The sequence below is a fragment of the Sciurus vulgaris genome (genome assembly GCF_902686455.1).
Source record: "Sciurus vulgaris genome assembly, chromosome: 8".
NCBI classification, from domain to species: domain Eukaryota; kingdom Metazoa; phylum Chordata; class Mammalia; order Rodentia; family Sciuridae; genus Sciurus; species Sciurus vulgaris.
Genome location: NC_136468.1, coordinates 51,111,763 through 51,125,719, shown reverse-complemented (window position 1 = coordinate 51,125,719; position 13,957 = coordinate 51,111,763).

Below are 13,957 nucleotides of genomic sequence, written 5' to 3'. Positions count from 1 at the left end.
GCCCCACACCAATTAAAACCAATTTGACAGGTATTAATGTATGACCATAAAGTTAATAAATGCTGTTAGGTATGCTGGAGTACAATTAAAAAAAGTCTTCAAAATAAACGTAGATGTTATAAAAAGTAGTGGTCTGTCCGAGGCCACATTTCCAAGAGTGCCTGTCATTCCAAAGGTTTATTATCCAGACAGATTTTGAAGCGGGAGTTCAATCCTGCAGCCATCATCAAACTCCTGCGATGTTGCAGACGCTCTAAGATGACCACCAAATTGAACCCTTCTTCCAAATTACTAACTCCTGATGAGATTCGTTTGTTTATTCAATTAAGGTTTAGAGCTAGGTTTTGGACTAAGCTTAGGGTTACAGAGTGAGAAACAAAACTGCAAGGCCCTCGGGGAATGAATAGGAATATCCAATTGCCTACTAAATACCTCTACGTAGACATCTAACATCCTTCTCGGAGTCAGTAATATCTAAAGTCAAACTCCTTATCTTCTCCCACCCCTCTGCCAACCTGCCCTCCTATAATGCCCGTGTAGGAAGTGCACCTCTATGCACCCTGCTTTCCTCTTCCTTCATACTTCACATCTAATCAAGCATCAAATCCTATAATTCTCCCACCTTAAAATTTTCTCCATTCCGGGCTGGGGATATAGCTCAGTTGGTAGAGTACCTGCCCCACAAGCACAAGGCCCTGGGTTCAATCCCCAGCACCGCAAAAAAAAAAAAAATAAATAAATAAATAATTTCTCCATTCCTATCCCACAGCCTTAGGGTGGTAAAGCCTTGATCCTCTCTTGTTTGCATTACTGCAATGTATCTGGGCTTCCTACTTTCAGACCTGTCTTCATCCTGATACTTCTTGAGTCACTAAAGTGCGTTTGGGCCATAACCCCAAGAGACATAATCCTGAACACCATAATCCCAAATTTTTAAAATCCTAAAAGATCAAAATCCTAAAAATGTCATTCTGGAAAAAAATTAAAATTATTTAAAACATTTATTTACATTAAAAGGAATTTATTTGAGAAACAGAAAAACAGGACAGAACACTTCATAGACCACTTTACAGAATAAAATAGTCAACATTTTTGCAAGCATAAACATTCAGGTATACTGACAGTTGCACTGATGTAACAATTATTTGCAGATGGATGGTATTCATAAACAAGTTAAAAAAGTGAATTATATAAATGAATATCATTATGGTTGGTAATTGTGTACACTCAACTTTATAACTGCTGTCATATGAAATATCATAATGACAACCCAAGTCTTAATAAGATTGGTCAAAAACCTTTATTGCTTACCAGTTACCACTGCATATGCAGTGTGATTCAAAGAGCCAAGATCTCAAAGGACATCTCTTCATTTATTGAGGAAATTTCAAGATATCTACATACACACACAATATTTACACACAAAGTTGACATGTAATGTGCTTTTGGAGAGTCAATTTTGAAAAAAAAAGGCATAAAATGAATTAAAACTCTCTAAAATCTTAACCCAATTTATATCTCCAGAATTAGAAATGATGTGAAGATGAAAGACAAGGTGTGGCAAGTGCCATCAAAATAATGTTAACAATTTAAACAGAAAAAATAAAATAAATTGAAAAATGAAAAAATGTATTACAGGACAGATTATCAGTAATTGCATGAAAAGGTAATCCATAACCAGTAACCAACTTTCATAATCATTAACTTTCATTCAGAGTCTTGGTAATATAATTACTGTTTCCAATTGTGTACTGTTATAGGGAGAAAAATTGTTATTGAGCTTACACAAATAATGATATTGCCATGACAATAAGAATACTCACTAATAGTTTTCAAATTCTAGAGGGAGCAAATAGGGTGAAAAATAATTATTTTATCTTTTTTCACAGAGGTAAGCTTTATCAAATTGTTGGAAGCTCTAGATAACATAAGAGGGGAAAAAAAAGAAATTGTTTTCCCTAAGTCTGTTAAAGAATCAGAAATGTTTCAAATAAAAGTTCATAAAAATTAATTCTTCTTAACAGTCCATTCAGTCCCATGTTATTAATTCTTGTTCTGCTTGATGTTGGGTTAGCAGTTATATGAACTAACCAGTTTCTTCATTAGCATTCTGGAAATTCTTACCTAGTGCAATGATAAGATCTTGAAGTTAGAAACGTACACTTTTCAGATTCCTTCCATGAATCTACTGAATACTCCATGAAGACAAAACACTTTTTGGAATTATAATTGCATAAACAGCTTTCAGGACATCAGAATGGTCTGTGGACGATAAAACTTAAAATGGCCACTAAAAATCTTAAAGATTTGATGAGAGTTCATTATAATGTATTTAACAAGGAAATTTTGTTATTCCTGTGACATAACATCTTAAATACATAAATTATGATTTATAACATTATACCAGGACATACCAGATTTTTAGGTTTCATATAATTTCTGGGAAACTTAATAAGATTTCCACTTACATAAATGCTGTCCACCAGAATTTTATACCCAGAAAAAAACACTTTTAAAATAAATATTCAAGCAAATGAAAACTGAAAGAAGATATTTTCAGCACTCCTACACTAAAGGAATGGTATGACTCTACATCGTATACAACCATAGAAACAAAATGATATACCCCATTTGGGTACAATGAATCAAAATGTAGACTGTAAAAAATAAAAGAAATTTAAAAAAAAAAAGAAATATTAAAGTTCTTTAAGCAAAAGTGGTATTTTCAGATAGGAATCTGGATCTACACAAAGACATGAAGACTGTTAAAAATAGTGCAAACAAGACTAAATTTTACAATATTTTTTGATCACTTTAAAAGATAACCACCAGACATGCATGTAATCCCAGGGGATTACAGTGATTGCAAGTTCAAAGCCAACCTCAGAAAAAGTGAGGCACTAATCAACTCAGTGAGACTCTGTCTCTAAATAAAATACAAAAAAAAAAAAAAAAAAAATAAGGCTAGGGAAGTGGTTCAGTGGTCAAGTGCTCCTGAATTCATTCCCCAGTACCCAAAAAATAAAAAATAACTGACTAATGAAAAAATGGCAACATTTTGTTGGATTTACAATATGTAGAAGCAAAATGTGTCTTGGCAATATATGTTTGTCAGCTTTTCATTGTTGTGTCCAAATGCTTGACAAGAACAACTTATGAGGGATAATAGTTATTTCGGTCTCACATTTTCCGTCCGTGGTCAGCCAATTTCATTGTTATAGTCCTGGGATGAGGCAGAACATCATGGTGGAAGAGATTGGCAGAGAAAAGTTGTCAGCGTATGGCAGCCAGGGGCTTATTTCCTCCAGCCACACTCCGCCCGCCTATAGTTACCACCAGTAATTCATTCAAATTATTATTATTATTTTTTATTTTTTTGGTGGTGCTGTAAGGCCCCCAAAAAGGAAACCCCAACTCTGTCCCATGGATTGACGGCAACCCCAATCAACCGCAGGAGGCGTCACTTGATGCAAACCACAAGAGGTGTTTATTCCAGCGGCTGGGACCCAACTCGTGACTTACGCAGGAGTCGAGGAGTTGAGTCCCGAGCAAAAAATCTTGTAGGTTTATAAAGGCAGAGACCACACATCAGGAGGGGTCACACATGAAAGGGAAAAGGGGAACAAAACTTCCGGGACATTTCAAAGGGGGTCTGGGTTTGCTGATAACATACAACATGTTTCACAATGTTTTACAACAGGGCGTAGATTCTGGTGTCTTAACTGCCTGAATACTATCTTGCTCCAATTACTCTTTTACTCTCTGTTTGGGGCTGTTTCCTGGAATAGCTTTAAGGGCTTTGTTCCCAGCACTGGGAGGGAGACCTTAGGGAGTTGAGATAAAATAGCTTAAAAAAAAATGTCCATTCTTTCATTTCCCCATTTTCTTTTTTGGTAAGTTCTAATCATGGAACTTCTGTCTCTATATACTCTTCTCCAAAGCTATTTCCTTGGCGGAGGGACTGGTATTGTTGCCTGAGCATTAGTACCTGTACAGCACTTACTCTTTCCCTGATGAAGGTGACTTCGTGAAGGAGATGTTCAGAGGGTTACAACACCCTTGGTTTTACATTTGGCTGCCGTAAGATTTTGCTGTACGGTTATTAAATCCCAGGAGGAGGTGGGGCGCCAATAAGTGTTGCCAGTAGTCTCATACTCCCAGGCGGAGCAATAATAATGGTCTGTACCTCCACACGTCCTTGCTATATTCTGTGACCTCCCATCCCAGGGCAGACATAGAAAGGGGTCTGTTTTAGATTGTCACAGGAGCGTGGGTACATCCTGGGTTGTACCCTTCAACTAGGCGGTATTCTGTTCCCCCAAAAGGCCTGGGTGATGTTGGCCAATGTTTATGGGCCTCCTCAGAAGTCAGGGTAGGGATATCCCAATTATCTAACCCAGCTACTAAGGCGCGGATGTCTGGGGTTAGGGACGGCCACCAAGCCCAAAGGGGTTTCTCCCTGGTGGTGCTCCATATTATATCTCCAGTCTGGGAGAGGACCTGCCATGTTAGTCGTTGGGGGGCATGAGGGTTGGGACTACTTATCGGCGGGAGGGCGTCAACAGGAGCAGGAACACGGTGGATGCGGAGCTTGAGGGGGTGGTGCAGGCTTGACATGTGAAGCGTGAATCCAGGCGGCAATGCCATCGACTTTTCAAGCAGGCAAGGGCCCAGGGGGCACCAATTAGCAGCCCCTTGTTTGCAGTCCTTGATAAACAGTCCTTGATAAAGGCAGGTAAATTTGGTAATCAATGGCCTCCGGAGATCCTTGACATTCCATTCTTCCAGGGGCAGCCTCCAACTTCCAGAGGCAGATGACTTTATGGCCTCCATTTCCTCGATTTGACCCAATCTCCTATTTCTACACTAACTACCTGTTCTCAATTCTGGCTTCATTCCCCCCTTTAGCTTTAGGAACTCCTAACTGCTTGTAAAGGAAATGAAAAGGGGTGTCGGTCGTTCTGGCTGCTTCGAAGCTGAAAGGGGGCAGCAAGGGGCAAGCAGTTTGGAGTTCCTTTTTTTTTAAAAAATCGGGTCAATCGAGGGGTCCAAGGAAGAAGCCTGGTTGGGGAAGAGCATGTTGTAAAGGCATCTGGGGGTGGGTGCTTCTATGATAGAAGAACAAAAAGACATGAGTACTGAAATGAGATTAGTACAAAGTAAATGTTGCAGCATCTGAAACATGCCACTGAGTATCATGAAAATGACAGAAGTTAATCTCTCACCAGGAGGTGGAAGAACTGAGAAATTGTTCCCATAACTAGGCCTAGCAAAGGCTGGAGAGGACAAGGCCTTTATTTGGGGACTTTAACATTGTCCAGGTTATCAGGAATGTAAACACATTTAACTCTTAATGTCATAGATGTCCCCAGAAAATATAGTTAAGCTACTTAATGTCATCTGATTTTGTAAAATATCCCTTTATTGGTATAACCTGTGTTTAGTAGAGATCTCTATACTTCTGTTACTTAGGAATAGATAATCATACTAGCAAACATAGATTAAGTCTACCTGTGTAGCTTAGAAAGGTCTGCAGGCCTTAAACTGACTGAAAACTTCTAACTCTGGCAGTTTCTCTTGATAGTTATCAGGCACATTTGCTGAAGAATCTTTCTCTCATTTGTAGCTTCCAGTCTTTATTCTAGTGGGCTAATACAAGTGTACATCTTAAGTTACATTTAACTATTATTTCCTTTAAATGCCCAAGAATGGCTATATTTTGGTTTTAACTGTTTTGCTGGGTGTCTAAGATCAAGCTGGTCAAATTGACCTGGTTCCTGTCTTGTTAAAGAGTCAGCTGAGTTCCCTCAGGGGTCACTCATAGAGAACTTAAGAGCGGCTTCCTAGTTCCACCAGTGACTTTAGTTAGGCAGGGTCTCTTGATGAGGTGACTTCCTTTGGAAGCATCAAGGGATGTTGCCCTTTTTCCATGACCCTCCTCTGCAGCAGACGCACTAGTGATTTTTCATCCGCTAGTCTCAACAATCTCCTTGATCAGGAGGTTGTGTGACCCAGAGTTGCAATGCTCCTTAGAGAAGTTCTCTTATTCCCTGGGTTCAGGCTGACTTTGAGGGCAAGACCCAAATATGGACTTTTCTTGACCTCTGTATTTAACTCCAATCTCTAAGTTTGATCTTTATCATTCAGCAAGTCAGTCTCACCAAAGTAAGAGTACTGGGCTTTAACTTCAATGTCTATAACTTTACAGTTATTTACCCTTTTATCTAACTGGAGTCTGTATTAGTACTGGAAGTTACCACTATCTGTTCCATAGGTGATGGCTTATTATCACAAGTTACCTAGGTTGTGTGTTCTTGAAGCAGATACTTCTGCAAAACATTAACAGGCAACAGTTTTACAAATGAAATTAGCAAGAGTAAAAATATATTCAGCTTGTATAATAGCTATCTTGAATTTTGATTGAGAACCACATTCTATCCCCTATTTGAGATCACAGTACTTTTACAACAAGAACCAATTTTTTTACTATAACTTTAAATAAGCTGAAGTCTGACTTATTTTGGAGTCACTCTAACATGCAGTAAGGTGGGAGGCAGAGCCTTATCTCAGGTAAGGCGTGGCTCTTTACAAATCTTAAGTGTTCTAATTCTGATGTTGATCTTTGCTTCTTTCTTAAATATCATTAAGTAGTTTACATATACTGTTTCCTGAGTCTATATAAACTTTATAATTAACACAATTTAACAAAGTATCTAACACATGAATCAAAGAAAGGCTGAGAGAGCTTTTAACTTTCCTTTTGTGTGATTAAGTGGCAAAATGTTTTCATGTTTCTTTCATGTTTCACAATATTAACCTTTAAACAAATCAGACTCTAATGTTTAGAAATACATTTACATTTGAAATTCTTTATCTCAGTGTAAAAAGTAACAAATTTTACACATACCCTATTGATAGCAGGTCCTATAATAGAACATTAAATGATAGAAATAAATCCCCAATAAAATTTATTCTTTATAAGTTTAAGATTACCATTACAGACAAGTTTAATCTGGAGAATAGCAGAGCTTAATAAATTCCTTGCTTTAAAAACTTGTGTACCTGAAAAATATGAACACATTTAATATACAACTAGTGACCATTTCACAATTACCTTGACACTTTTATCTTACCAAATTTAGTTTTTAAAGAAAAAATGTAGACTCTGTAACATAGTACAATACTCTATAACAGTTGTTTAACCATAATTGTATACACCCCAATTTTTAAGACTAATTGTTCTAAAGAATAAAACTTAATAGACACAAAGTTAAGAGTAAATTAGTGTTTCAAATCCTTGTCATTTTACCATGTCATTTTACCATATAGATTAAACTTTGGTTTATATCAGAACCTTAGTATTTCACCTTAGGAAAAACCTTGAATAGTTTTAGCTGTCTCACACACATATAACTTAGTTACACACAAACTTGTTGAAACTGGCCCTTTACTTACACAGACTTTCTTAGCACTTACTTAGACCCTCATGTATTTCATCACACAAGCACTTTCTTACCCAGAAACATTTCCTTTTCCCTTTTACTAAATATATTTCCATATCCAGAACCTTTTATTTTCTCTTTCCTATTTGTTGACCCTTTTTTGTTCACATTCTGAAACAACTCTTATGAAATTTCTGAATTTAGATAAATTACTCTATTTTAATAAGATTAAATATTCTGTTGTTTATAGTACTCTAATTGAAACACAGTTGAAACTTTTGGGACCCTTTGTATATAGAATTGCACTTATTAGGACATAACTCTTAGTAACCTTGTTTTTAGTTTAGTGATGACACAAAGCAAGTTTAAACCCTTTTATTTACCAACCTATGAAAACACCAATAATGTTTAAGTATGATACCCCATGGAATTTAAGGAGTTAAAAGTAATCCATGTTATTTAACAATTAGCATTTTAACTTTGTAAATTAATCAGATGTCTCTACAAACACATTAGAGTAATCCTATACATGTTAACTCTAATTCACTTATTCTGTAAAAACCAAGATATCAGACAAGTGTCCTGAACAGTATTTGCTTTCTCTTTCCTGTTGAAGAAAAGTCCTAGAAACAATTGATATTAGACACTTTATTAACATCAATATTTTATTAGCTTGACCACCTAGAGACTTGTGAGTTATTTTCAAAGACATTTTACTTTTATTAGTTTACCCAATTTGAACCTTTTTAAATCACGTGAATTAAAAGTATCTGGATCCATTTTTAAATTTTAATTTTAGGAGTGCTCAGTTTTGATACAGACAAAACATGACATCAGACAGCACAACATACAAATAACACAAAATCAAAGGCCTTGTAACTTTATAGGTGAATCTCCATTGCAATGTAACAGATGTTCAAAAACTCTAGTTGAATAAAAAATAGAACTGATCAGAAAATCATGAGCTCAAAAAAACATATAATTAAAAAAAAACAAGAGTCTTGGAAAAATGATACGGCCATTAATTACTTTAGTAAAGTACCATAAAATTTACTTTGTTGGAGTTTTAAAGACTCTTTTTACCTTTTCTTTCCCTGGGTTTGAGACCGGTCTCCTACTGAACCTTTAGGCTTCTTCTATTTATATTTCAATGTAAGCCTTGACTGAGATCTGGAAGGATCTAACAGGTTTTAACAGAAACCTTGTGCCTAGGGCATTTTAGCCATCTCATCAGGACAGGTTGGATGTTAAAGAAAATTATGAGACCTTATTTTCCATTACTTTTGAGACTGAAGCTACTTTGCCAAGTTACCCTTCAGGGCTGTCGGGAGGGGGAGTCCGGAGAAGGAACCTTTGGGGTCCACCCGAGAGTAGCCCGGGCCGAGAACCACGCAATTGTTCCAACCCTTCCTCCACCTTGTCTGCCACAAACACACAACAGAATCAGACGGGCGCAATCTCAACCTGATCAGCGCCCTTACCAATGGAGAACTACCAGGCGTCCCTGGCTCTCCTCCACCCTTGGGGCGTCCCCCAGGGCTGCAACCTGTGGCCCTCCAGGCACGTCTACCAACCACTCTCACGAGTCACCGAACGGCTGCCAAACCGAAACCGAAAGTGCGCTCACAGAACCAGACCAACTAACAAAACACAAGACAAAGACAGACAACTTCGGGGTACCCCTTCTTACCTCCAAGGTCAACTCCACGGATGAGGGGGGCCGTCAGATCCCAGATGAGCCCCCAAATGTAAGGCCCCCATAAAGGAAACCCCAACTCTGTCCCATGGATCGATGGCAACCCCAATCAACCGAAGGAGGCATCACTTGATGCAAACTGCAAGAGGTGTTTATTCCAGTGGCTGGGACCCAACTCGTGACTCACGCAGGAGTCGAGGAGTTGAGTCCCGAGCAAAAAATCTTGTAGGTTTATAAAAGCAGAGACCACACATCGGGAGGGGTCACACATGAAAGGGAAAAGGGGAACAAAACTTCCGGGACATTTCAAAGGGGGTCTGGGTTTGCTGATAACATACAACATGTTTCACAATGTTTTACAACAGGGCGTAGATTCTGGTGTCTTAACTGCCTGAATACTATCTTGCTCCAATTACTCTTTTACTCTCTGTTTGGGGCTGTTTCCTGGAACAGCTTTAAGGGCTTTGTTCCCAGCACTGGGAGGGAGACCTTAGGGAGTTGAGATAAAATAGACAGCTTAAAAAAATGTCCATTCTTTCAGTGCCAGGAATTGAACCCAGGGCCTTGTGCATGCAAAGCAAGCACTCTATCAACTGAGCTATTCCCCACCCCCATTCAAATTATTAATCGATCAAATGTATTAATCCACTGATGAGATTACAGCTCTTATAATCAAAACTTGTCACCTCTGAACATTGCTACATTGCCTAACACATGAGCTCTTTGGGGACATTTTTAGGTCCAAACTATAACACAGTAGCACTAAGTGTGGGAAGAAGGAAAATGGAAGAATTTCCATTTGTTTGTTCTATTCATGAAGTGATACATTATTCGAGGTCAACTTTGATATGTTAAAGATGGGCAGTCATGCACGGAGAGAAAAGAGATGAAACATACCAGAAAGAAAGTAAAATATGCATGACACACAGTGAAATGTCTACTATATATACAAAAGGAGAGGAAAAAGAATAGGATTGAGGCACTATTTGAAGAGATAATGACCGAGAATGGAATGGGGATTTTTTTCTTCTTTCTTTTTTCTTTTCTTCTTTTTTTCTTTTTTCTTTCAGTTACATAGAAGGATTTTTCAGAGAACTTGACGACTCTGTGTTTCCAGAAGACAAAAAAAACCTCCATCTTGCTAGGAAAACCTTAGACAGATTGGGACCTGTGTGGGCCTCAAAAAGGGACTTTTTCAGATCCTACATATCAATTTCTAATATGTAGATACTGCTATGAACTCAAGACCAACAAAAATAGGAAGGGGGAAACTCAGTTGCAAGGCTAGCAGATTCTGTTGTATACCAACAAAACACATAGTTAGCTATAGTACTAATATTGCTGCTATATTAGAGTTCTAAATTTCAACTATCATAGCTTTTATATAGTTGGTCTTCGTGTTATGTTTTGATCTGCCACGTGCTTTAGAAGCTCTTTCAGGGTTGGGGCTGTAGCTCAGTGGCAGAGTGCTTGCCTAGCATGTGTGGGACACTGGATTTGATCCTTTTTTTTTTTTTTTTTTTTTTTTTTTTTGCGGTGCTGGGGATTTGAACCCAGGGCCTTGTGCTTGCAAGGCAAGCACTCTACTGACTGAGCTATCTCCCCAGCCCCTGGGTTTGATCCTTAGTACCACATAAAAATAAACAAAATGATAAAGGCATTCTGGTTCATCTATAAGTACAAAAATTTAAAAATAAATAAATAAAAGTTCTTTAAAATTGGTCTTACTCTTTAATTACTATTTTATAAATATTGTATAACATGCAGAGCATAATTGAAGATGTAAGATCTCATAACTATTATTTTCTAGATGTATTTGTGATTCTGAAACCAGAGTTTTGAGACGAAATTCAATTCTCTGCTTCTGCTTGCTGGTGAGACTGGAGTGAGTGAAGTCTGTGTAAGGTACAGGCCTCCACAGCCATAAAATGTGTTGCAGCTCTTAATGGTGGGTTATGCCCTCCCGTGTTGGAGCAGACCCCAGCAGTTCACTGTCAATTTCTTCTTTCTGGGTTCTTGTCTTGTGATTTCAAAAAATGAAATTCAGAGACCAGAATGAGTGTGCGTAAGAGTAGAATTATTCAAGTGTGCATAGAAACAAAACTTCTACAGGGCCAGAGGGACCCAAAAGGGGTTGCTGCCTGAGTGTGCTAGTCTAGAGGTTTATACAGTATTTAGGTCAAAGGCTATTGGTCCAAATTTATGATAACCAAGATTCAAAAAAAGTATCAATGCTATTGGTCCAAAATTATACTAATTAGGATTTGGAAAAGTGCTACCCAGTGGTCCAAACTTATACTAATTAAGGCTTGGAAAAGGACTAACCTGAATCCCATTCAGGTTTGCCTTATTTCCATTTTTTTCTGGTTTGATCCCCAGCACCACAAAAAAATTTTAAAAAGACAGATGAAAATATGGGCTCTGTAGTTTTTGAACCACAATTCCATGTCGTGTTTCAAAAATGACTACAGCAATACACTATTTAATTCTAACATACAAAATAAATTCTTTCCTATAATTAGGTAGCACAAAGAAAGTGTTTGCAGTACTGGGGATTGAACCCAGGGCTTCATTTGAGTGTACTAGGTTCTTTCTCTGCAGCAGAGCCACGGCCACAAACTTTTTTGTTTTTGTTTTTGAGACAGGTCTTGCTAAATTGCCTAGGTTGGCCTCGAACTTGTGATCCCCTTGCCTCAGTGGCCCAAGTAGCTGGGATTACAGGTACGAGCCACCCCACTCAACTAAGTAGTTTTTTCTGTAAGCAACAAAAACTATACTGTGCCTATACTTTTTTTAACCACATGAATTAGGTCTCTTTCCATTCAAAATTATGGAAGCTCAGGTCACACAGCTTGAGTGAAAGTGAAAAGTTAAGTAGTATAGTTAGCTCCAGATCTTTTGGATACATATCAGGGAGTGGGCTAGCTGGGTCATATGGAGGTTCCGCCGTAGTCTTTTAAAGTGGCTTCATACTGCTTTCCAAAGTGGTTGTACTGATTTGCAGTCCCACCAACAACGTGTGAACATACCTTTTCACCCACATCTTCACCAGCAATTGTTGTTATTTGTATTCTTGATGATTGCCATTCTAACTGGAGATGAAATCTTGGTGTAATTTTGATTTGTATTTTCCTTATTTGCTAAAGATATAGAACATTTTTTCACATATTTGTTGGTTGTTTGCATTTTTCTTTTGAGAAATGTCTGTTTAGATAATTTTCTCAATTATTGATTGGGTTTTGCTTTTTGGATGTTAAGTTTTTTGAGTTAGAAGAGTGAGTGGCAAAGATTTTCTCCCATTATTATAGGCTCTCTCATTACATTTTTGTTTCCTTTATTGGTAAAAGCTTTTTAATTTGATGCCATTTCCCTTATTGATTCCCAGATTAATTTCTTGACTTTATTCTAAAATTAGTATACTAATTTTGTGCAGTTGGCACATGCCTGTAATCCAAGAGACACAAGAGACTAAGGCAGGAGGATTGCAAGTTCAAAGCTAGCCTCAACAACTTAGTAAAGACTAAGCAATTTAGTGAGACCCTGTCTCAAAATAAAAAAAAAACAAACTAGGAATGTGGCTCAGTGGTTAAGGGCCCCTGGGTTCAATCTCTGGGGAAATAAATAAATAAAATCAGCATACTATAGTGATACGTGCAAACCAATGTTTATAGCAATGTAATTTACAATAACTAAGTTGTGGAACCAGCCTCCATGTCTGTCAACAGACAAATGGATAAAGAAAATGTGCTACATATGCACAATGGAGTTTTACTCAGTCATAAAGAAGAATGTAATTATGTCATCTGCTGGCAAATGGATGGAACTGGAGAACATCATGCTAAGTGATAAGCCAGACTCAAAAAGTTAAGGGTTAAATGTTTTCTCATATGCAGAAGCTAGAAAAAGAGCTGGAGGGAAGGAATTTTTTAAAAGGTGGGGAGGGGAATTTATGAAAATAGAAGGAAGACCAATACAGTAAAGGAAACAGTTTGAGAGGGAGGGAAGAGGAGAAGTCATAGGGAGGTGCTGGGGAATGAAATATGCTCTGTCCCTGTATGAATATGACACAATGAATCCCACTTACATATATAATTATAATGCACTAATTAAAATAATAATAATAATAATAGGAGGGAGATCAGTAGAGCAGAACAAACAGATTGGGGAAGGGAGAACAGGAGGAAAAGGGAAGGTGCCAGCAATGAGACTGATCAAATTATGTTACATGCATGTACAAATATGGCATAATGAATTCCACTATTACTTACAAAGCACCAATAAAAATATTTTTAAAAAGTTTGGTTAGTTTCAGATGTGGCTGAATTAGGGCCCCCAAAATATAATCAATGTTCTCTCTCTCTCCATGAAGCTCTTAAAACACTACTTGTTATGGTTTGGAAGCTCAAAAAGCTCATACTAGAAGTAAAATAATTAAATTATGAGAATTTTAAACTAATCAGTAGGTTAATCCTTTTGAATGGATTATAGGGTGGTGACTATAGGCCAATGGGGTGTGACTGAAGGAAGGAGGTCACTGGGGAGTGCCCTTCGGAATTATATATTTTGTCCCTGGCTTCTTCTCCCCCACACCCCCTCCCGGCTCCTTGCCAGTTGCCATGAACTGATTAGCTCTTCTCCACCACATCCTTCTGCCATGGTGCTCTGGCTCACCTAAAGCCCAGAGTGGCAGAGTCAGCCAACCATGGGCTGAGACCTCTCAAACCATAAGCCAAAATAAATTTTTACTCCTCACAGTGATAAAAAAAAAAAAAAAAACCTGACAGCACACTACCACAAGCTGTGTGTGATATACCAAGAC